The 23,251-nt window shown below is 35.4% G+C and overlaps 1 long non-coding RNA gene across 2 annotated transcripts in view; it reads left to right on the plus strand.

Moving 5' to 3' along the window:
* Nucleotides 1-511: 511 nt before the first annotated feature.
* The window catches only part of LOC116231063 (uncharacterized), a 91,877-nt gene continuing 69,137 nt past the window's right edge, over nt 512-23,251 (plus strand). For both annotated transcript variants that reach the window (XR_004167349.2, XR_016466424.1), the window contains exon 1: nt 512-554. This is a non-coding gene — a long non-coding RNA (uncharacterized LOC116231063). The remainder of the gene's footprint in view (nt 555-23,251) is intronic.

Below are 23,251 nucleotides of genomic sequence, written 5' to 3' on the forward strand. Positions count from 1 at the left end.
GGAAAAAAGAAAGAAAAGAAAAAAAAAGGCATTTTTAAAAGTTTTCAGATTCTACAGAAGTTTCTGGATGCTTGCATTCAGCTGGTCTGAAAACCAGCTGAATAGAGGGTGCCAATTACTCCCTGCTTGTTTGCTCAAAGGAAGCTGGAAAAAGTGCGTGCCCTAAAACTCCACATGTAATTGTCAGTGTTGTTTATTGCTGGAAGAAAGTTATGCGTGTGTGATTGACACAGGGAGAAGAGTTATTCAGGGAAACAGCATTATTAAAATAGGATAAAATTATTAAAAATAGGCTGTTGAACTTGCTATACTTAGGGGAACTGTTAGGTCAGGGTTTGAACTGGTGATTGAGCCCCTGCTAAAGGTGTGTGGCTGGCCCAGGGAGCAAGGGCAAATTGTTTGCACCTGTGCTCTCCACCTGATCAGAACAGGTGGACCAGGGTTGAGCCAGTCTGGGCTCATTTAAGGGCCAGCCACTGACAGGAGGGTATCTTTTAAACATGGGTTGTTTCTTGAGAAGGAGTGCTGTATAGACAGAGATCTTTACCAGTTGGGTGAGTTCTATTCTTCTTTCTATATCTGATTATTGGCCTAACCATGAATATTTTGCCTGTTGTTGCAAAGAGGCTGCCAGAAACAATTTTGCTTCTCTGGAAGCAGAACAATATATTTATATATATTTTTCTAAGAAGTTTCTCTGACCGCTTGCTATATTCAAGACATCAAATCATTCTGTACTGTTAATTGCAGAAATCTTTAAAGATGTTCATGGAAAAATATGAGTTGAAATGAAAAAAAAATAACATTAAAAAAAAAACACCATTATTTCTGTATTCTTATAATTACAATTTGTTGTATTCAGAAATATGTACATTATTTTTTCTAGTGCATATATAGCATTCATCCTAATTGTTACAGTTGGATTCAAAAGTTACTTGCTTTTAGTAGAGACTGGACAGCATTCCTTACTCTTTCAATAGTGTAATTTTGTAATTTAAACTAATTGTTTGGAACTGAGAGGATATAGGTTGGTTTTTTGTTTTTTTTTTTTCTGTTGTTAGTAATCCTTTCCTCATGTATATCTACTTTTATGAACTCATGGGAGATCTTTAAATGGCATTCTACACTGCTTCATAATTAAATGCAGTCTTTAACTGTTCTGCAGCTTCTAGAACTTTAAAAAAATATATATATGAATTGAAGTACTGAAGCAATTATTGGTTTTGGAAAGAAAGATGTATGTTTATTTAGATACATGACAGTGCATATTTAATGACCCAGAAATCATTGGTCTGATTCTATGTCCTTAGGAAAGCAGAATAAATTCTCAACAACTTTCTAAAGAGGATTATATCTAGTATTGAATTAAATTATCTTATTACATGTATTTGTACATATAAAAAAAAGTAGATATTCCATATTGTTTTGTTGGAGATCATTAGGTCTTGTAGTAGATGATAGATGGTAGATGATTAGTCACTTAGACTACTACTCATGCATTATATCACAACTTGTTGAAAGGCAGAAGAATGGATAGGTCCTGCATAATGGAATGAAATGAGAAAATCAGTTCAGATGTTTCCTTTACACATAGGGAAGTAGACAATTTAAACCTTGTTCTGTTCAGCACTTCACAAAGGCTGGTCACTAATCGGTGATTGCTGCGATTAATGGAAATATTTTTCTTGATCTTAAGGAGTTTTGTGTCATATGTTGAGTTTAATAGATCCCGTATGAGTGAGTCAAATTCATGAGAGAGAGGTATTTTGTATATTTTGCTAGTAGCAAGTAGAAAATTCTTATTAGTTTTAGAAATTTTGCAAGATCAAACAAGAAATTTGAGAAAATAAGGCTTACTGAAATGGATACTTTGAACCTGATACTAGACTTTTTCTTCCTTTCATTGTGTAGACAATGTTACTAATCCACACCCTCCATAGTTGTGCAGGGGTCTTGCATGTATTGCTTTCTTGTATGTTTTGTCTAATGCGTTCCTTATTAAAATGTTTTGATATGATTTTTAATTCCTTGTAATTTGTTTGTTGGGAAACATGGGTACCTATTAATGAGTGTAAAAGAGTGGCTGTTGCAGAGGGAAGGCTAGATTCTCTTGGTGTATTTATTATGAATAATTTTGATCCCTTTTCTGTTTTCTCAGTGTTCAGGCTAGCAAAGCTGCTAGTAGAATACTAGAAAATACTACTATTTCTTTTTGTGTGTGTGTGTGTGTCTTAGCCTTAATTATAGTGGAGGAAATAAAAGCTATCTTCATATCCAATAAATTAAATGCAGAGGCTTGGGAGTAGAACCAGATCATTATTATTATTGTGTTGTTTTTCTTTTTAAACTTTGATGCATTTGTATTTTACTTACAAGACTGGAAGTGGAAGCTTCCTACTGTTGTGCAAACCAAAATAAATTTCTTTGTACGTTGTTCGATAGAGCATTTTGGTATGAATATGAGGTTTAGGTGTTGATGTGTCAACTTGTATGTCTGTATTCTTCCAAATGATTATTCTTATTTAGATGACAGCAACAATTTATCAAAGGTATAACAGATTGAAAATAACGTGAGTTATCACGCAAGCAGATGGTGCACAACAGTAACTATGGTTAATAAGGCATTTTTCCCCCTGAAATACTCATGTTAGCAGATGTGTCCAGACAAGTGAGGAATAACAAACCTGTCTGAAAGGCAATTTCATCACAAATTTGGTCTGAAATGAGCTATTGAGTGTGATTAGAACATCTTTGAGGTAAGTTCCTTGCATATTACTGAAGCTTACTGGTGATTTTAGTGGTTTGGCTGTGTAGAATACAACCAGCGAAAATGTGCTGTAGTGCGTAGTGAAAGAATGAGTGGCATTGAACCCAAATTTATAACATGAGAGATTTTTAAGTATGAGGAAGAACTCTTTTATCACAGGGAGGGTGAGTACTGGTACAGGTGCCAGAAGAATTATAGCATCAGTATTTGGAGAAGCATTTATTGTGTTGAGCTGGACAAGCCCTGAGCATCCTGATCTAGCTGGTACTGCTTTGAGTATTGAAACTGAGTTAACTGGCTTTCCGAGTTGATCTCTCTCTTGAGTGAGCCTGTGATTTAAAAACAAACAAACAAAAAACCCCACAAACCTGTATGCTGAATTCCTCAGCAACACTGACATGGAAGTCTCTAATTTTGAAAGGTTGAAAATAGAGTTGGATTTTTACACATTTGTTTTGAAGTAAGGGCTGTGTGTAGGAGTTTTGAGTAAATCATACAGTAAAATTAGCTTTCAGATTTAGAGAATTTAAAACAAAAGCAACTTCCATCTGATGTGAAATGTCAATTCAAAATAAACTCAAACACTGGCTATAAAATGTTGAAATATTTTTGATGTGCTAAGTTTTTGCTCACAAGCTTTATGTTCATTAAGGTAGCACTGTCCAACCTTTTCTTACTCTACTCTGAATCGTGCATCACTTGTCTTCCTGTAACTGCCGTAACAGTGGAATGAAGGTATCATGAACTCCCTGTCTATTGTGGCAGACTTTAGAGAAATTTAATCCAGTTCTCATATCTGATCTTGATTGTATTTCTATTTCTTTGTAGTCGGAGGAATGTATTAAATTATGGACCAACCTGGTTCTACTTTGAGTTTTCCTTGAATGTCTATAGTGTTTATTGTGAATTCTTACAACCACTTAATCATCTAAAGCCCAAAGTACATATATGAATGTGAGCTTCAGTCAATAATAAGCCATTATAAATCTTTGAAGATTGCTATTAAAGATGTAGTTCTCTATCCTTTAGTTTTCTGAAACAAATTTCCTCATGTTCCCTTACACAAGCTAGTGAATAGTGTCAGGTTTCTTTGCTAGGAGACATGGATGTTCTAAGGGTTAGCATTTAAATGAAAGCAAGAGAGTTCAGTTATGTATTTTGTGTTCAGTGGGTGATTACATAAAGGCAACTTAACGTGGTCATTTAATTGTATAATAAGTCTGGATTGATATTGATCATGGATAGCAAAGGCACCTGAAAATGCCAGAGAATTCTATTGGAAATCCAGAGAATAGGTATGAATGCAGTTAGAAGTAAGGCAGAGAAGAGTATGTTGGTATGATTTCTTGTTTGTTTCTGAATTCATTGTGTAGGCTAAAACGTAGAGTGATTGCTTTTGAAACTCCTTGTAAGGTTACACAATTCTTTTTTTCTTACTACTTAAATTTTTTTCAAGATTTTATTTCTGCTTTGTTGTATATATTCAAATTTATGTAATTTGAATATAATATTGAATATTAAGTCTGAACTCTGATTTTTCTGAAGTTATGAAAAATTTCTTCTAGTGATTGACTGTATCAAGGCTGATCGTATAAAAACAGCAAAAATAAGTTTGTCACTTCTATCATTACTCAACTATTGACCTTAACAATAATTTGAATAAATACCCTTCTCTCAGTATCATTCCTATCATTGTATCTTGAACTTGTAGTAACTTGTTTGTCACCAGTATGGAAGCTGAAGTTTTTTTAAAACTTATTTTAGGGTTTGTGAAAAGTTTGTATTCTTATCTGAGTTGACTCCATTTCAGTAAACTATAAACAAATCTAAAACCCAAAAAACTCGGTATCTGTAAAGATAGGTGGCAGCGGATATAGTTGCCCTAAACCAGTTTTGGATCACAGAATCAAAGAACTGTAGGAGCTGGAATGGACTGCCAGAGATTGAGTCCAATCTCCCTGCAAAGCAGGTCCTCTACAGCAGGCTGCACAGGCAGGCATCCAGGTGGGTCTTGAATATCTCCAGAGGAGGAGAATCCACCAATCTCCCTGGACAGCCTGTTCCAGTGCTCTGTCACCCTTACTGTGAAGTTCCTTCATATGTTGATATGGAACTTCCTATGCCCAGGCTGTTCCCTGCAGAGCTCCTCTCCAGCAGGTCGTGTCCCAGCCTGTACTGATACTTGTGGTTATTCTTTCCCCTGAGCAAGACTCTACACTTGTTTTAGTTAAACCTCATTTGGTTTATGGCTGCCCAGCTCTCCAGTCTGTCCAAGTCTTGCTGAACAATCAAGAACACTGTCTTCTGGTGTGTCAGCCACTCCTCCCAGCTTTGTATCATCAGTGTACTTACTGAGTGTGGGCACTATCCTCTCATCGAGGTTACTGGTGAAGATACTGAACAAGACTGGACGCAGCACTGACCTCTGGGGAACACCACTAGTCACAGGTCTCCAACCAGACTGCCTCACTGTTTGCAACCCTCTCATCTCATCCCAAGAAAGGCAGTCACAGTCTGGTAATAAAGAAGAAATTGCTTATCCCTTCATGAGAATCAGGGCTCCCTAAGCTCCAGAGGAAGCGATCTCTAAATAGAGATGATTCCCATGTGGCTGCCAGCCCTTAAATGAGGTTAGAGTGAGGTGGACCCTGGGTTTCACAGGTAAATTGCTTCCACCTGTGTTCCCAGGGCTGGCTACACCAGGTGCTCAATTACAGGTTCAGGCTATGACCAGATAGACACTGTATAGAAACTATTATTTTAAATCTTGAGAGAAATACAGTCAATGAATGGACTGAGGAATTGAGCGCGTCTTGACATTATCAATTTGACTGAGCTGTTCTCATTTCTACAGTTGCAGCGCTATTTTCATATGCTTTTAAACAATGATTATAACTCTTCCCAGCGTTCATATTGTTAAATATTGTGCTGCTTAAAATCCACTAATCATCCTCTTTAATAGTTTGTTACTTTAAGTGACATTTGCTTAAATAATAGTAACTGATCTATTTTACTTAAGGAGAGATATTGGCATATTGTTTTGTCTTTGTGATTCAACATATCGCTTCTTGAAAGTGTGCTTTTGTCAATGGTTTCCAGGCTGGTTTGGCTCGGTTGTGTGACTAGTGGGTGGGGGGACCCACAGACCCACACCCCAGGAAAGGGGAAAAGGAGAAAGAGCTGGATCTGGCTCTGGGCATCCTGATCTAGTGGTTGGTGACCCTGCCTGTGGCTGGGGAGTTGAAACTAATAATCTTTGGAGTCCTTTTTAACCCAGACTGTTCTATGATTCTATGAAAGGATAGAGAGATGGGCCTAAAAACAGAACAGCAACAATGGTCTGGGGAGAAACAAATGGATTTACTAAGTAAGATATTGAAATGCAAGGTAACACAATATAATACAGTATAACACGATATAATTGGAATTGAAGATAATAAATAAAATGAGAGGAAGTGTACAAAAACTGAAGTCCTCACTCTAAGTAAGCTGAGGTGAACACAAAGAGATAAGACAGGAAATTGGAAGAGGGGGAGGGGGATGTCTTGTGATCTGCAAACAATTTTTATCTTTCCCCCGAGCGGAAATGGTAACAAAACAGTGAACAGTCCTCTGGGAGTGTTGTTGTTCTCTTCTGGGATAGGTACCTGGAACTGGAGTGTTAACTCTAGCTTCTTTAACTCTCAGTGTACTACATGATGTTATGATGTGGAATACTGATAACCAAAATCATAAAACCATGACAGCATTTTTTTCTGTTGCTCTTTTAGAGAAGTCCTCCCTACCTCAGGGTGTCAGCAAACTTTGGATACTTCATCTCTATAATTTTTCTGTTGCTGAATGTCTTTGTTCAGTACAAATATGGTCAAGACTATGTGACAAGTGCTTATTTCTTAGTCTTTAGCTGATAATAATCAGAAGAACTATACATAATTTATGGGGTGATACAGGGAGTGAATTGGGAGTACGTGGACAGGATGTATTGCACACAAGTGTTATATGAGCTTGGCATTCCAGGGAGGGTTGGGTACCTTGAAAAAGGTAATAAGACTGTGAAAGGCATTGAAGTTAAAATAGGACATAGAGCAGAATAATTTTAAAGTAGAAATTTAGTAGTGAATTATGTTGTTTATTTTAAAATTTCAGTGAGGCAATATGCCTTGATAATCCAATGAGGGGAGAGAAATAAGGGGCAGAAGGGGAGATAATGCTTAGAAGCATTTCTACAATGTTTTTTTTTTTTAAAAAAAAAAAAGTGAAAGAGCAAGTCCATGTCTTTAATGCCCACTGGTGATGGAATTGTTCATTGGGAGAAAAAGGGGTTAAGGCAGTAGAAGTGGACAAACATGGATTTTCATATCTTATGTTTGTTGCTGACCAGTTCTTTAGTCCAAAGGTGGACTTACATCACAGTATTTAAGGGTTTGTAGTAAGTTCTCAAGAGTAGTTTCATTGCTTTCTGTTTTACTTGAGTTTAAGCATGCTCAGGGATTACTCCCGTGTGTCTTTTTCTAAAGAAGTTGATTTTAAAAAAAGGCATTTAAAAAAAAAAAAATTGTTCTCACTGATCAAGTGAAATCCTAGATATTTTAATTTCAATTTTGTTTTATATTATTGCTTGTCTCTTAAGTTGTAAATAATTCTACTTTGGAGTCCTTTTACATGTATTACACTCTCCAGGTGATGCAAAGGGCTTTTCTATGTGGATAAAAGGAAAGTTAGATGAAGGTTTCCACCTGGGAATGTTTTGTTGCCAGTTGGTGGAGTTAGTGACCATCAGTCAGATCTGTCATCTATTTATTCTTATTGGGCATGCAAAGCACAAAATGTGAAGGCATTATACTGGTTCAGTGGGATTTTACTGGACTATCCATTAAAGTCTGTTTTAAAATCCCATCAGAATACAATTCATGCTTCAAACAAGGAATGTGAATCATCCAGCGGGAATACAGACTTTGTTTCAAGCTTCATTTCTTGAACTGAGAAGTCTCAACTAAAGCTTTTATTTCTAACTGTACAGAGCAACTGACGATTTTCTTCTTAGAAGCTATGAACTGTAACTATTCACATGTAAAATGTCTTGGAGCATCTGAGTTGTGCTTTAGGGGTTTCTTAAGTTACAAGTCAACATCTCCTCTGTGCCTTTTTTTTTTTTTCCTCCCCCCTATACTTTGGCATTTTAGGCTCCTTGATCTACAGCATTTTTGCAGTACTTTTTTTTTTTATTATTGAGGAACTCAATTGACTGACATACTACAAATGTGTGCACTCTCTGATTGAAAGCATGATTTCTCTTCATTGTAAAGTCCCCTCTAGATTTCTCTCATCTTCACAAAAATATTTCCCTGGCTTTGATGCTGTTTTGGGGTTTTCTAATTAGGTCCACAAGCAGTAGTGATAGAGTCTAGAGAGGATATTTTGCTTTGCAATCAAGTTGGTGTAGTTCAGCACAGGCATAATTAAACAGCTGTATATAATCTTTGCCTCATATGGGCACTACTTTATTTCCTAATTTATGGAAAAAAAAAAATCACATTTTCTTCCAAATCTAGAAGCTAAGCCATCTGTGTGGCATTTCCCCCTTCTTGGGCTTATGTTGGTAATGTCTAGTTTCTACTCCTAACCTGCAGTCTTTAGTCCTGGTCTCTCAGTTCTTTATTTGTGGTCACAGCAGCCCACTGATCAGTGCTTTTTCTTTGAGAGACTTTTTTTTGTTTGTTTCTTTTTTTTTCCCCCTCCCTCCCATATCTTTCAGTTACATTCCTTCTCTGAATTTCTCTCATTACCTTCCCTGGCTGTTTAGTCCAAACAAATAGATTAGGTAGTTTATCCAACTACTTACTGCACGAATCACCTCCTTTAGTAGTAGAATGTACTCTGAGATTACTTTTTTCCATTCCAAGAGGAAGTTTGCATTGTTGAGAAGAACGCAAAGTCTACTTTAACTCTTATCTGAAGGTAAATCTTTCAGGTATGTGTTTTGTAATAACTCCAGGATCCACACTGTACAGCTGGAAGTGTAAATGTTTGCTGATAATGTATGATCTGTATATTCAGCTCATTTCTATTTTTGGTATGAAAATCCACTAAATATCTAACCTCATGTTGTGGTGTTATTCTGACACACAAGTTTTTTGTTCTAACTTATACATGATGGTTTATCACAATTTTTTTTTCTTTTGAGCAATAGTGTATGAGGATGCAGATAGCCATTTTCAGTCCCTTTTCTTTCAATTCTGCTCCCTTGTAATTTACTTCAAAACTGCATTAGAGTCTCAGAGTGCCTGAAATGTTTTACTATTATGTTTTCAAGATTAACCTACGTGAAAGGTGCATCACTCTTCAGTTTTCAGTTTAAATACAAAATCAAATCTGTGAGGATGGTAGAGTATGTGATGACTTTGAAATTGAGTTTGGGATATATTCTATTGTTAGATATATTTTATTGCAGATAGAGTATGATATTAGCAGAGATGAAGGAGAAGATTCCTTTGTTTTTTGCTAGAACATAGATAATTTTTCTTTTAAAAGAAGTACTTTGTCTTTTCAGTGCAGGTGAGTAAAAATAACCAAATGAGTAGCTGTTACCTGATGATAATGTTTTAGATCAATAGTCAAACTCCAAGTTTGAATTGGCAGAAATATTAAAATATGATAGACTACTTAAGTGACAAGAATTTCTTATATGAGAAACAGCCAACTCCTGTCCTTTCTTGGATCTCATATGTCCATTTATTACAGAGTGTAAATGAATGCTGTAGCTGGGTAACAAAATCTCAACTAAAACATTACTTGGTTTTTGTGTACAGTACAGAGTCTTTAATACAGAGTTCTTGTGAAATCTTAATAACCTCCTATCTGAGGCTATCATGTACCTGTTGTAGTGAGTAGCTGTGAATGTTTCACTTCTGTATGCTTCTGATGGCTCTTACTGGCAAGCATATTTGCCTAATGCTTTGCTTCCTACTTTAATTACCTCCTAGACTTTTCTTACCTGTAGCAGTATGTACTGATCACAGTTATTGGAGGTAGACATCATGACTTCACATAATAAACTAACCCAAGAAAAAAGTGGTTAAAAAATCAAAGTTTAAAAAATACACTTCTAATTGCTTTACCAGCAGCCACTGTTTTAGAATCATCTTCTAAAAACAGGAGTTGAAAGAAAACCTACTCTGTGGCCATTAAAGAGTTAATGGAGAGGTCTGAGTTTGGACTGTAAATATACTAAAGAGGTGAAGAGCAATAGAGAGGTTCAGCATCCCCTATATACGTAAAGAGTAAAAGTAATACAAGACTTGAAATGTTAAGAAATATTTAAAACTACTGAAGAACAAAGCTAAGTCTTGATTTAGATACAGGAAGAAAGATTATTCTTTAAACTGAGTTGATCTGTATTCCACTTCATATTTTCTTTTCTGCATTACTTATTACAAGTATGACTGTTGTGCAGCTAATCTTTTGTGTGTGTGTTTATATAGTGTGTATATAAACATATGCACACTGTGTGTGTGTGTATGTATATATATATTGACAGAGGTATAGATCTTTTTGTGTGTCCATAAAACATTAAGAAAAGCTGAGATTTTGCTATAGCATTCAGTTACTGTTGTAGGGATAATCCCAAGAAATAGCAGCAAGGTCAGGGGATTGTCAGTTTGAAAGATTTATGTTGCAGAACTGCTGCTTTAATTGGTACTAATTAGTCTGTCTATTAGTGAACTGTAAAGAAGCCAAGAAATACTTTAAGTGATGTCCTTCAGTGTGATAAAACCATGTTCATGCATTTGTACTCCCTCAGACCTCAATGACTGTCAGCCACACATTCTTCTCCAAAACAAAAAGTGCCAAAAGCTTTTATGGAATTTAACTGGCAAAAAAAAAAGAATAAATTTGTCATAGGCAATAATCCTGTAGCTTTGCATGACCAGACACTTTGTCCTGCAGAAGGAATATATTCATTTAAGAGGAACTCATTTGGGTTTTTCCTTAAATATCAGCAGCTTATTCATGGAAAATGAGTGGCTCAATATAGTTGTGCTTGATGTTAAACCGCATTTTGCTTCATTATCGTATCAAAATAGGAAATGAGACATCTGGAAACTTTTATGTTGTATTAATGACTTGGAATTATAGTTAAAATGTGGAATTAGTTTTCAGGATGTAAAACCACAGCTGTTTGCTCTTCAGAATCATACATTCACATCATGAACTGTCTTCTCTGTTTTTTTTGTTTTTGTTTTTTTTCCATATTATTTGCTTTCCTGAATTCTGAAGAATTGAAGTAACTGAAGTAGAATTCAGCTTAAACTACTAATTTCATTTGACTTTATTATAAAATTGCTTGATAGGAAAGGCCCAACAAATGTAAATGTATGTTCCTCTTAACTTGTGGCAGACTACCTTTTTATCAAATGATAGTCTCCTGGATTTTCCAATGTGTATATTTTAATAGTTGATTTCAGCAACAGATATCTATTGGCAGAATTTATTGTTTTCTACATTTATTCATTTTTATAAGATCAAATATTTGTGCTTGCTATTGTCATTTGTATATGAATTCATGTGTTCTTTATACTATATAAAAGGCTGTAATTTTCTTATAATGATTTAGTGAAATATTTGAGAAGACTAAGATAAATATATGTCATTTTTAATTTGATTTTAAGTCTGTTTTTCACTAAATCACTACTACAGTAACGTACGTATCTGCTTTTTGTTTCCTGAACAAATGTCTGGTGACCTGTTGACTCTTCTGAAGCTAACTCGTTGAAGAATGTGAGTTATCCTTGTGCTAGTGTCTAATATTAATAAAATAATATTGTAATATTGAAATCATCTTCCTCAGCTCTCCACATTGCATTTAAATAGTCATACTTTTTCTATGGAAAAAAAAAAAGTTTTGTTTCCTTCACCCTCAAGGCATGAAAACATCTTTTGTAAGATTCTGATTTATAAGCATGTTTTTTTAATGGTGTGGTTCTAATTACTCTTTGATAAGCGTAGCAACAAGTTCCCCAAGTTGCTTCAGATGAGTTTGTGATGTGTTACTTTTCAGATCATTTATTATACACTTCCAGAACTTGCATTCTATAAATAATCTAGCCACTAATGATTTTAGCAAGCAGTTGAAATGCCCAATTGTTCTGCTGAGCCAAATCATGGCTTTCAACACAAATTTCCTACAGACCAGGTGGAAGATATAGCTAGCATTTGAAGCCAATCTGTAATGACAGTGTAGTTTTTAAGCAATACTGTTTTTGTCAACTTTATGAAATTTAGACCAATTCAGACCGAGATTTTTTTTTCTCTTTTGCTCATCTTATTTAAATGATGGTTGCAATTTCTGATGGCTAATGTTTTTGAAGTTTGTTTCTGCTAAAATTAGTGCAGTTTTGCTTATTTATGTAAATATAATTATAGACCTCAAGCATAGCCTTAAATTTTAGGGATCTCCCAGTGAAATTACTGAAGAGTTTTTGATGTAGTCAGTTACCAGTTGTTTAAACTATTCAAAGTGATTAAAGTGACAGCTCCTGTAATTTTCTTTGCTGCGCTAAGTAGTCTGTCTTTGGGTACTTGCAGGTGTAGTATAGAGAAATTGTCTGAGCAGCTAGTGATCAGGTTAGAAAAGCAAAAACCCAGGTAGAATTAAATCTAGCCAAGGACAAAACAGGAAGAAATTCTATAGTTATACCAGTAGTAAAAGGAAGACTAGGGAAGATGTGAGTCTCTTCCAGCAGGAGACTGGAGACCTAGTAATGATCAGTATGGGAAAAACTGAGGTACTCAATCAGCCTTCACCAGTGAGGGCTCTAGCAGTGCTGCTCAAATTGCAGAAAGCAAAATAAGAACTGTGAGAAGGAACATCTGCCTCATGTAAGTGAACATCAGGTTCAAGACAGTCTAAAGAAGGTGCGCAAGTCCATGGGACTCAATGAGATCCATCCATGGATTCTGAGGGAGCTGGCAGGTGAAGTCACCAAGATGCTACCCGTCATATTTGAAAGGTCATGGCAATATGGTGAAGTTCCCGCTGATTGGGAAAGGGGAAACAATGCCCATTTTCAAGAAAGGGGAAAAAAAAGAAGATCCACGGACCTACAGGCCAACCAGTCTCAACTATGTGCCTGACAAGATCACAGAGCTTGTGCAAAGTGTTTGGTAATGTCCTACATGGCAGCCCGGTTGCTTAATTGAAGAAAAATGGATTTGATGGATGTGCCACTCTCTATGTAAGGAATTGGCTGGGTGGTCACGCTCAGACTTGCAGTCAATGTCTTGGTGTTCAAGTGGAGACTGGTGACAAGTGGCATTCCTCAGGAATCAGTGGTGGGACCAATGCTGTCAGAAGGTCCAGAGGAGGGCCATGAAGATGGTCAGAGGGCTGAGAGAGTTGGAGTTCTTCAGCCTGGAGAAGAGAAGGTTCTGAGGAAACCCAATAGCAGCCTTCCAGTAACTGAGAGGGGCCTAGAGAAAAGCTTCTTATAAGAGTATGTGGTGACAGCATGAGAGGAAATGATTTTAAACTGGAAGAGGGCAGATTTAGACCAGATACTAAGAAGAATGTCTTTGCTGTTAGGGTTGTGAGAAACAGAAACAGGTTGCCCAGGAAGGTTGTAGATGCCCCCACACTGGAAGTGTCCAAGGCCAAGCTGGGTGGGGCTTGAGCAACCTTTCTAGAGGGAGGTGTTCCTGCCTATAGCAGGGGGAAATAGATGATCTTAAAGGTTTGTTTCAACCCAAATAATTCTATAATTCTATCTGCCTAAGATGTATGGCCTAGCTATGTGTTCATTGTTGTTTGCATTTTTTTTCTCCCTTATGATTATTCTGATGCAACTTCAGTACTCCTAAATTCTTTGCAGTACTTGCCATAGTTTTAACGTTAGCAGTGAGTATTGTAGTATTCTTAGAACATTCAGCAGCATGGAATATTCATTGAAAGACTACATATATAGTTTTGCAGACAAATGTCATATTTCTTTCTACAATATTCTGCTAGGAGAATTTGGCTTTCAGTCATGCATGGTAAAGGGAATTTTGCAGAAGAGAATTGGTGCTTCATTTATATTATTGAAGTTATTCTGTTATTTTCAAAGTAAGAGTCACTAAAAAAGTGGTGATGTTTATTTGAGTGAAATACAGAGAGAGAAGATACAGACTGTATTTTCAGAGGAGTTTAGGAGTTTGAATGCATGTTTAAGCAGCAGTGTGAACATCTGTTTTTTTCATGGCAGGAGATTTTGAAGACTTTGTTCTCCAGTTTTTCTTAAATCTTGTATTTGTAGTGTGCTGTGGAATTTGAAGAAATACAGCTTAAATAACAAAAATCTACTTTCCAGTGTCATCTGTGGCTTAAATCCTTTTACTCTGAGCCTTGCAGGCTATTAGTTTTTGGTTATGTTTAATCTCTTTGAACTAATGGAGATAGCCTTATAGCTCACTGAGTTATAAGAGAAAGAACTATCTTAGATTAAAAGGGCATTAACTATTTTTTTTTTTTTCCTATATGTACTTGTATTTTGTTGTTGTTTTTTTTTTTTTTTATGATGGTTTAGCAAAACTTTTCTGGAACAAGAGTGTTTTTGATCCTAAAAAAGAACTTCTTACTTAGGGTCAAATTATTAATCTTTTATATTTCGTTGAGCTGTTTCATTCAGCTAGACAGGAATGTCTTCTCCACTAAGGACTGAAATAGAAAGGACATACCCCCTGCAGGATGTAATAGATTCTTTGGTAAAAACAAATGCAGAAAATGAGAGTTGTGAGAAATACAGTGGTGATCATTGGCTATGGTGCAAGGAATTAACTTTTAGGAAAACATGAAGATAATGAGGACACTTGAAACCGTTGCAGGGCATATTTATTGACAGTGACAGTGGTTTATGATTTTTAATGGAAATATGTTGTGGAGGTGGAGGGTAACAACAGCAGAAGAGCCAATGCTTGCCTTCTGGCCTTATGCTAGAATCCAGAAGAAAGGCTAGCAGAAATCTTGAAGCAGCCTGCTTCATCGCGTGTTGGATTTAAAACAAAGCAGACAGGAAGTTTTTGAAGATGTTTTTGATAAGCTCCAACACTGTTATTTCATTGTACACGTGTCAAGAATCTGAAGGGTAACGAGTCAAAGGAGCTGGCAGAGGGACTCTGTGAAAGACACTGGGTTTATACTGGTGTAAAGTGAGAACCTGTACTGGGAAAGTGATATTTCTGGTATATTAATTTGCTGCTGCAAACATTTTCCAGATCAAACAGAGCACATTGAAGATAATGCTCTTAGAGAACCAGTCGTAAATTTTCCAGTTGCAATCTGTAGTTTATCTGTTGTAAGAAAGGAAAATGGGATCAGATTGATCCAAGAAACTGGACAATAAGCGCAGCATCCTACGGCATGGATGAAGAAAAGGCTTAAAATAATTATTTTCCTTTTAGAGTTCTTTTGAGATCTGTAGAGATGTGTTCCCTTCATAAGGGCAAAGATGGAACTGCCAGTAAAAGTTCTTGGTAAAATTTTGGATTCTTTTTAAGCTGTTTTCTTCAGATGCTGCTCACCAAAAGAATGCTGCATATCACCAAAATGGCACAATAATGATATTTGTATTTGCAATGAATTTCACATCAAATGAAAGAGCATCAACTCTAGCAGCTTCTCTATGGGCTTCAGAGTTGCCTGTTCCTAATCTGTCATGATTCCTTCTTTTATATTCAGTAGAGGATGAGGGATTAAAAGTATTCTGGGAATAAAAAAGAAAATACTTTGACTGTTTTTCTCCATCTTTTGAGAGATTAATATTATCTTTCTGTTTAGAGGTAGTCAACTTCAAACTATTTTTTTTTCTCTATTGCTCTGCGTTGCTAAATGAAGTAGAATGCAAAGTGTTTGCTTTACACAAGTTCATATAGGTTGTAAAGAAAATATCTTCAGATTAAACTCTAAAACTTTCTTACTGAGGCAGCTGCCATGTGTCATAGCAACAAGAGGACAAAAAACGTGTTTGGCAGGAGGATAGAGTACTGAAAGGTTCATGTGTAGAGAAAACCTGGAGTTAAACTGAGGGCTGGCATTGATTTATGCTTCTGGTGGTGTGACATTACAAAAAGTATTACCAAAAATCTGTACAATGTAACTCTTCAGAGTCCTTTTTTCTTTGCATGGTTGTTGCGATGAAAAATTCAAAGCTTTAGACATGCTTGCCACATTGGTGTCCGTGTTTTATCAGAACTAGTCCTGATAGTATACATTTCCATAGAGACTTTGAACTCTTTTTCACGTACAGTGCACTTCTGAAGTTTTATCTTTTCCAGTAATTTTCTTTGTATAAAGTATATAACTGTTACTAATTAGAATTGTTGTGTATCAGGTCTGACTGGTGAAATATTCAGTAAAATGTAGTGTCTAATATTTAAGTATTTATGAGGTTCCTTAATTAATCAGTAATTTATACATATAGATTAATTGCTATCTAATAGTGTATTATGAATATTCTACCTTTTTTTAGCTGTGTGAGTTATGTAGTTTTTCAGACTGGAATAAACATAGAAAAAATTTATTTGCTTTTCTTTACAAATTTAACGGGTTTCTTTGTCTTGCTCCTTCACCTATAGTAGATCAGCACTAATAGTATGACTGGAATCTAATCCATATTTTCTTAGGACATAAATATATTGTTTAAAAAAAAAAAATCTTGATAAGAAGAATAGAAGGAATTTTTTTTTGCAGATGGTAGTTGCTCAGTTAAGTCTCATTCTATATTTCATAACCCATTTTTAAATAATAATAGTAAAATGCAATTTTCTTTCTACATCATTAAATTATGAATTATGACTACTCAAAAGATTATTTTTCTTTTTTTTTTGTCCATTTGTGTGTGTTGTTTTTTTTTTTTTTTTTTTTTTTCCCCCCTCCTACCAGTGGAAGTCCCAGACTAGATGAATTTTTGCCTGTAGAGCTAGCTGGTGCCTTGGGGCCTGCTTTAGAGAACATAACCTTGAAAGGCTGCCTCACCGAGAGAAATTGTCCTACACTTTGAGTCTTCTGAACTTTGAGAAACCTGTAATTGTAGATTTCTGAGTTTTCAGACTATGAAAGGATTATGTGCAGTGGTGTCTGCAGAGAAACACAATCTAGGATAAATGCAAATAAATGTGTATGGGAATTGTAGTGAAGTCATGTCTCATGAAAGTTTTGTAATTATTCCATTTGCCAGAAAGTGAGAAGGTTTTGAAATACACTGCAAAGCAAGTTAATTCCTGACACTTTTGATTATGTGAAGTAACATCTAACTTAAAAGCAAATTACCTTAAACTAAAGCGTCTGTGTCAAAGGTGTCTTCATTTTGTACTTTTTTTCCCCTTTACCATTATAGTATGCTGATACAGCTTGTAATTAAAGGGGTGGACAAAAAAAGGTTAATTTTGAAAATTTATATATGTAAGCAAAATAATTTTAGTTTCCTATTCAATGCTTCAGTCTTTAGAGTACTAGAAATAGTGTGATTCTCTTATGAGCAGTCTAGTATGTTGTTAACTGATTTTAATTCTTTTGGGCAATTGTGACCCAGAAGAGAACTCTGAACCTGAATATCAATGCTGATGACTTTTACATTTGTCATACTGAGTTAGAAACTTCTGATCATTTGAGACCAGATTAAGCTACAGCAGACTTTCATGCATGTTAGTAGTGTTTCTAGTGATCTAATAATTTCTATTCAGTTTATACTAAATGCTTGAAATTTGAATGAGTTAGTGGAGGCAGTTCTATGGTGTTTTGTCTGTAGTTGGTATACTTTTGGCACCAATTAATACTGTTTTTAAGAAGACCTAGAGTGAGAAAATGCATGGATCGAAAGAACTATCCTGAGAGAGATTTTATCTGTTTTGATAACTGTTTTTTACAAAGTTTGAAGGAAAATCTTAATTTGAGTCACTGAAATTTCAGGAAGATGTTCTAGGTAGAGATATGGAAGGTGCAAAGAAGCAAATTCTTCTGTCTTTTGTGTGCAGCTCTTAGCACACAGGACAGTTAATGAGAGATATAGAGGAAGGATTTCTGTGAATTTTTTTGGTGCGGTTGACAACACCTCTGTGTTGCCTGGAACTGTGTGGTATGTTCAACAGCAGAAGTGTGGTGCCCTGAAGATTTTAATTCTTGAAGTATGTTAGTGACATTAGGACATGTCCATGCCATAAAACCGAACACAGTGATGTTGCTAGACAAAAAGCAGTATATGGCAGGTGGAATGCAGCTACTGCATTAGATTAAAATGGTTATTTCACTTTGAGTTTATGTGCTCTAATAGAAATATAAATTTACTGATCCATTAGGAATTACTTTAAATAATTCTGTATGGTGCTGTTGTATATTTGCAATGAAAATTCTTGCTATTCTGATGCCTTAACGGTAGTAACCTTCAGTATAAGTTTATCTGAAGCTAAAAATGTAGTCCCATTTCTTCTGAGTAACTTTTCACTGATGTAGAAGCAATTATATTTTCCTGTGGCTGAGGTTATGAGGCTCTGCTCCTTGACAAGGATATCTAAGTGCAAAAAAGGTGGCAAAGAGAATTGTTAAACTGTAGACTACCAACATAGCAAGGCTTCTGTCATCCTCTAATAAGCCACAGAACAGTAAGTGAAATTCTCACTTGACTAGAATGGAGAGCTGAGCCTTCTCAGTTGTTTCCTTCTACCATGTTTACATTATAGATGCATACTGATTCTGAATATTTGCTGAAATTTTAAGTTAGGTTAATTATTGTGTGGGGAAAATAACATGAAATATATGTATGCTTTCTTTTCCAAGAACATGTTTTAGATGATAAAACACCTTGCTGATATGTTTATGAGAGTGCATTTCTTAATGCAACTTCACTATATATCTTTTTATTCCTTGAATATTCAAGATTTGTATTTTGGGGAAATATAATTTTCAAGCAAAAATGTTATATAATGTTACAGTAAAAGACTAAGAAATGCAAAAAAGTTTCAAATAAAATACTTTCAGTAAATTCATCTCTGTACACACGTGAAATCTGCATGTAGGATTGTGTCATTTCATAAAAGAAACAGGAAACTTATCAGTGTTTTCAAGCAGATTCTAATTACAATTTCTGACATCTGTAATGCATATTATATGAGAATTGCATATTAAATACTGAGATGCATGAAGCTGAGAACTTAATGAAGCTAAAAGATAAATATATTTTCTTCAACCTGGGCAACCTGTTGTTAAACTTATTAGTTTATACGTACAAAACACAAATGTGTCCTGTTGTTTTGTACTTACTTTTAGGAAGATAAGATATGACCAGCAGTCAGAAAGTAATGAAAATCTCTACTGAATACAGCTGCAGATTCTCATGCAGAGCAGGCTCTCAGCAGTGAGGCCGTTTGTATGCAATTGCTATGCCTATTTTTCTGAAGTTAAGAATACAGCCAGTATACACTACTGATAAATTTGGACAGTGTATATAATAGAATACTATCTTAAAAGTTGCCTGAAGTGATGGGGAGAGATCTTTCACAGAATGTTGGTATTGTTACGTGGGAAACAATTTTTCTGGTATCTGTGAGAACGTGGTCTTTTGCAATTTGTTGCTTGTCTCTTACATTGGGGACGTAAGGAGGGTGAAGAAGTGGCAGCGCCATTGCAGGTAAGTCACTGAAAGCACTTCATATGTTAATATTTCTGTAACTAAATGTGTAGTCTTAATATTATTACACAATACCTAGATTTATGAAGTTATTGTTGCTGACTTTGACTTTAATTACTGGAAATAGTGTTATTCCCCTAAAATTTATATTAAGACGCTTTTCTTCTATTAAAAAATAATGGTCTAAAATGTTTTGACTGTAATACATTACAAAAGCAAAGTAATTTTGTGGGGGGGGGAAACTGTATGTTGGTATAAATAATTATAGAAAGATGGAAATGAGTGACAACAGCTAGCATCTTTATTATCATTTTTGACTTTTAATTTTATCTTTGTTTGAACTTTCATTCTTTATTTCCTTTCTTTTCTGAATCTGAAACACAAATCATTGTAACAGCTGAAGGGAACAGAAAGTTGTTATAATGTCCTCATTTTCAAAAATCCCTGCTTTTCTCACTTATTTTTAATGTAGTGTAGCTCTAAGATAGTTGCATCTTACACAAAACATAAAGATATAGATTCTCAACTTCATGACTCTTTTTATCCATCTGCATGCAGTTCTTATGTTTTTCCCCACTCACGTGGTGTTATTGACACAGGTTTCTCTACATGAAATTTGTGAGTAATTTACAATGTAGAATTCTTGAATATCAGAGGAACACACTGTTTTTTTTTTTTTTTAAATGTTCCATGTTACTCCCTGCAGACAACTGGCCAAAATAATTCTATGATGGCTAGATATATTTTTTTCAAGCCGTATTATTTTTGACGAGTTTTCTTCTATTTCAACGTGAGAATTCCTTTTTTTATTATATGCTTTGTAGTAATCCTGATTTGTTCACAGCTACACATTCAGTAAACCCTAATTCTCTCTATATATCACCTTGCAAACTCAAGAAAGATAAGTTAATCTAATTTTCTCTTGTACAACTCATCATTTGAAGAATATTAATTGTAGCTTTTTTGAAGTGATATCATTAATTTTTATCCTGAAATGCCTTGTTTGAAAGAAGTACCCCTAGACAGTCTGTCTTTGAGTTGAAGTAATATCATGGAGTTCTAAAAGTAGTGAAGTGCTAACTTCATATTTTCAATGAAAAATGTTATATTCTGCTTATATTTCTGGTATATTTATATATATATATATATATGGCATATATCTAGTGTATATATATATAAATAAAATATATAAATTATATGTGTGTATATATATACATATATATATACACACATACATACATATATAAAACCTGTGCTGTAACTGTGATGTGCACAGTGTTAGCAAAAAAAATTGCAGCTACCTTTCCTGGAGACCATATAATTGTATCAGGCAACCTATTGAGATAAGCACAACCCAGAATGCTATTTATTGTTTATTTTTAAGTGGAGAAAACATGTTTTTGTTGTTCTCTGTAAAAGGCTGCAAAAGAGCTGCTGTTATTGCCAGCTCTCTCAAGGGTATGTCATCATCCAATTTGTGGCTTTTTCAGCTGTGAATGGAGTTCTTTGAAAAGTGATTGACACCTGAGTAGTTGGGTTCAGTGCCTGTAAAATTGAGAGTAATTTAATTACACAGGTAAGAACTTGCTGGGAAAATATTGAGATAGACAGGAATGGAGCAATGACACTTTTGTCACATCACAATTTTTTCCTCTCTAATTTATCTAGAGATTTTATCATAAATCTTGCTTTGAAGTAGACTACTTAAAGTAATTGACAGAAATTGGCTGCTTCATAGCTCTATTTTAGTATAGGCTAGATTGCTGAGTTTTTGGACAGTTTTCAAGATGATGAGTTACTTTGCAGAAGTGTCTTTTGGGAAGTATGTGCCTAAGTAATTAGTATTTTATTTCTACTGCCAATCCAACACTGTCTCTGTCTTGCAAATTTTAGGAACTGAACTTGAGCTTAAGCTTGCATACATTTGCAAGGATGATATGTACAAATGAAATGGGTTGAAATAATAGGACATACATTTTAACGTGATGTATGAAGTTGCCTCCATCATTAGACACATGATCAAATTGGCACAGTACAGTTCATACTTCCAGGGTTGTGGCATGATAAAATCCTTTGATCTAAATCTGATAGCCATGCTAGCTCTAGAGATTTTTGCCCTCTGAGCTTGTGTTTTCTGAAAGGTTATTCCTTGACCATATCTAAATTTAATTCAATTTCTGGTTGTATTTGGCTTGTGAGAAATAATGTGGGGTTGTGACAGTATACTGAATTGTACTGCTTGCTGCTTTCCATAGTTCCTTTAGAAGCTCAGAGAAGATTTGAATGATATTCCCAGTAAATAGCTCTGTTTCGCTGATGTAATGAAGGTAAAAAGTTCTTTGTCTTCACCTTATCTGATTATCTGTCAAAACAGTTTCCTTCCAGAAGCAGGCAGCTTCTTCATTTTAACATGATTGCCGCTGTTCTGTGACTTGAGAAAAGGCTGGCTTCTCCATCCACAAGAAGCAGTTTTGAGGTGACACAAAAATACTTTCATTTCTTCCCGCTCTTCCAAAGTTCTAGATGCATAGATCTTTGGATCAGGTGGGGGGCAATGCCATCCAGAAAAATACTACAGATGTCTTTAGATTCCAGAAGTTGTATACAAATTAGAAACATTCTAAAATTTACATTAAAATAAGCTCTCAAAAGACAGGTGAGATTTCTGCCATTACACCTTAACCACCTCTCAGATGGTTCAAAGGGTATGTACAGGCATCATACCAGAATTAGAGGAGCAATGGATATGCTTTAAGAAATGTTTGCTTTGAAAGCCTTAGGAGTGAGGACTGTGCTGGAGCAGATATCTGCACTGCAGTCCATAGAGAACCCCATGTCAGAGCAGGTAGATATTACCTGCAGGAACTGCAACCTATGGAAGTGACCATAGAGGATCATATTCACCTAACAAGAACTGCAACCTGGGATTAATCTATGCTGAGGCAGGGGAAAAAAAGGAAGAGGAGAGGAAGAGAGAACACTTAAGGACTGACTGATCACCCCCACTCTCCTTTGTCTAATTGTCTAATGGGAACAGGTAAAGGAGTTATGGATGATGGAATGAAATTCAACCTGGCATGATGGGTCGAGGTGGGAAAGGTACTACAGTTTTTCTCTTTGTTTCTCAAAACTCCCATGTCAATTCTATTTTGACTTTCTTAGTAACTGGTGATTGAGCTCCTTGCCTTTATCTTGACTCATCAGCTTTTTTGTTGTATTATCTCCCCTTATCCTTTTGAGGAGAAAGGGCAGCAGATTGGCTAGGTGAACATCTGGCAAGGCTGACTCACCCAACCTTTTTGGAGAGAAGTGAGCAGGGAGGAAGCAAAGAAATTATTATTATTTAATACTAGTCCTCATAGTGAATACATTCCACTTCAGTAGGCTTAGTTGTAGTCACAATTTTAATTTTGGTAGTCGTAGTTTTCTTTTTGTTATATTTCCTGGAGAGTCTTTGAGGTAGAGAAAAAACCCACTCCTCCTGAACAGGCACATATAATTGGAAGCACAGCTGGTATTTACTGTTCTCTGCAGCAAGAGAACTTTTGACTCCCAACAGATGTACAGCCCCATAGCAATCAGTGTATTTATGTGAAATTATGATAGTCATTCCTTCAGTTACTATACAGCAAAAACTAGTTATTATGTGACACAGATGAGACATGGATAGTATAGTTAGTATAAAAGAAATTTTTAGATTTTAGAGGATTTCACTGCAGTGAGATTTTTTTTTTTTAATTTTTTTAAGATTCATAGCTTCTGCAGCCAGCTCATTATTAGTTGTTTTGCTGAATGGTAATCAGATGAATTCCTAAGCTCTAATTCTTTC

Source organism: Phasianus colchicus, chromosome 4, assembly GCF_987193195.1.
Source record: "Phasianus colchicus chromosome 4, bPhaCol1.hap1.1, whole genome shotgun sequence".
Classification (NCBI taxonomy): domain Eukaryota; kingdom Metazoa; phylum Chordata; class Aves; order Galliformes; family Phasianidae; genus Phasianus; species Phasianus colchicus.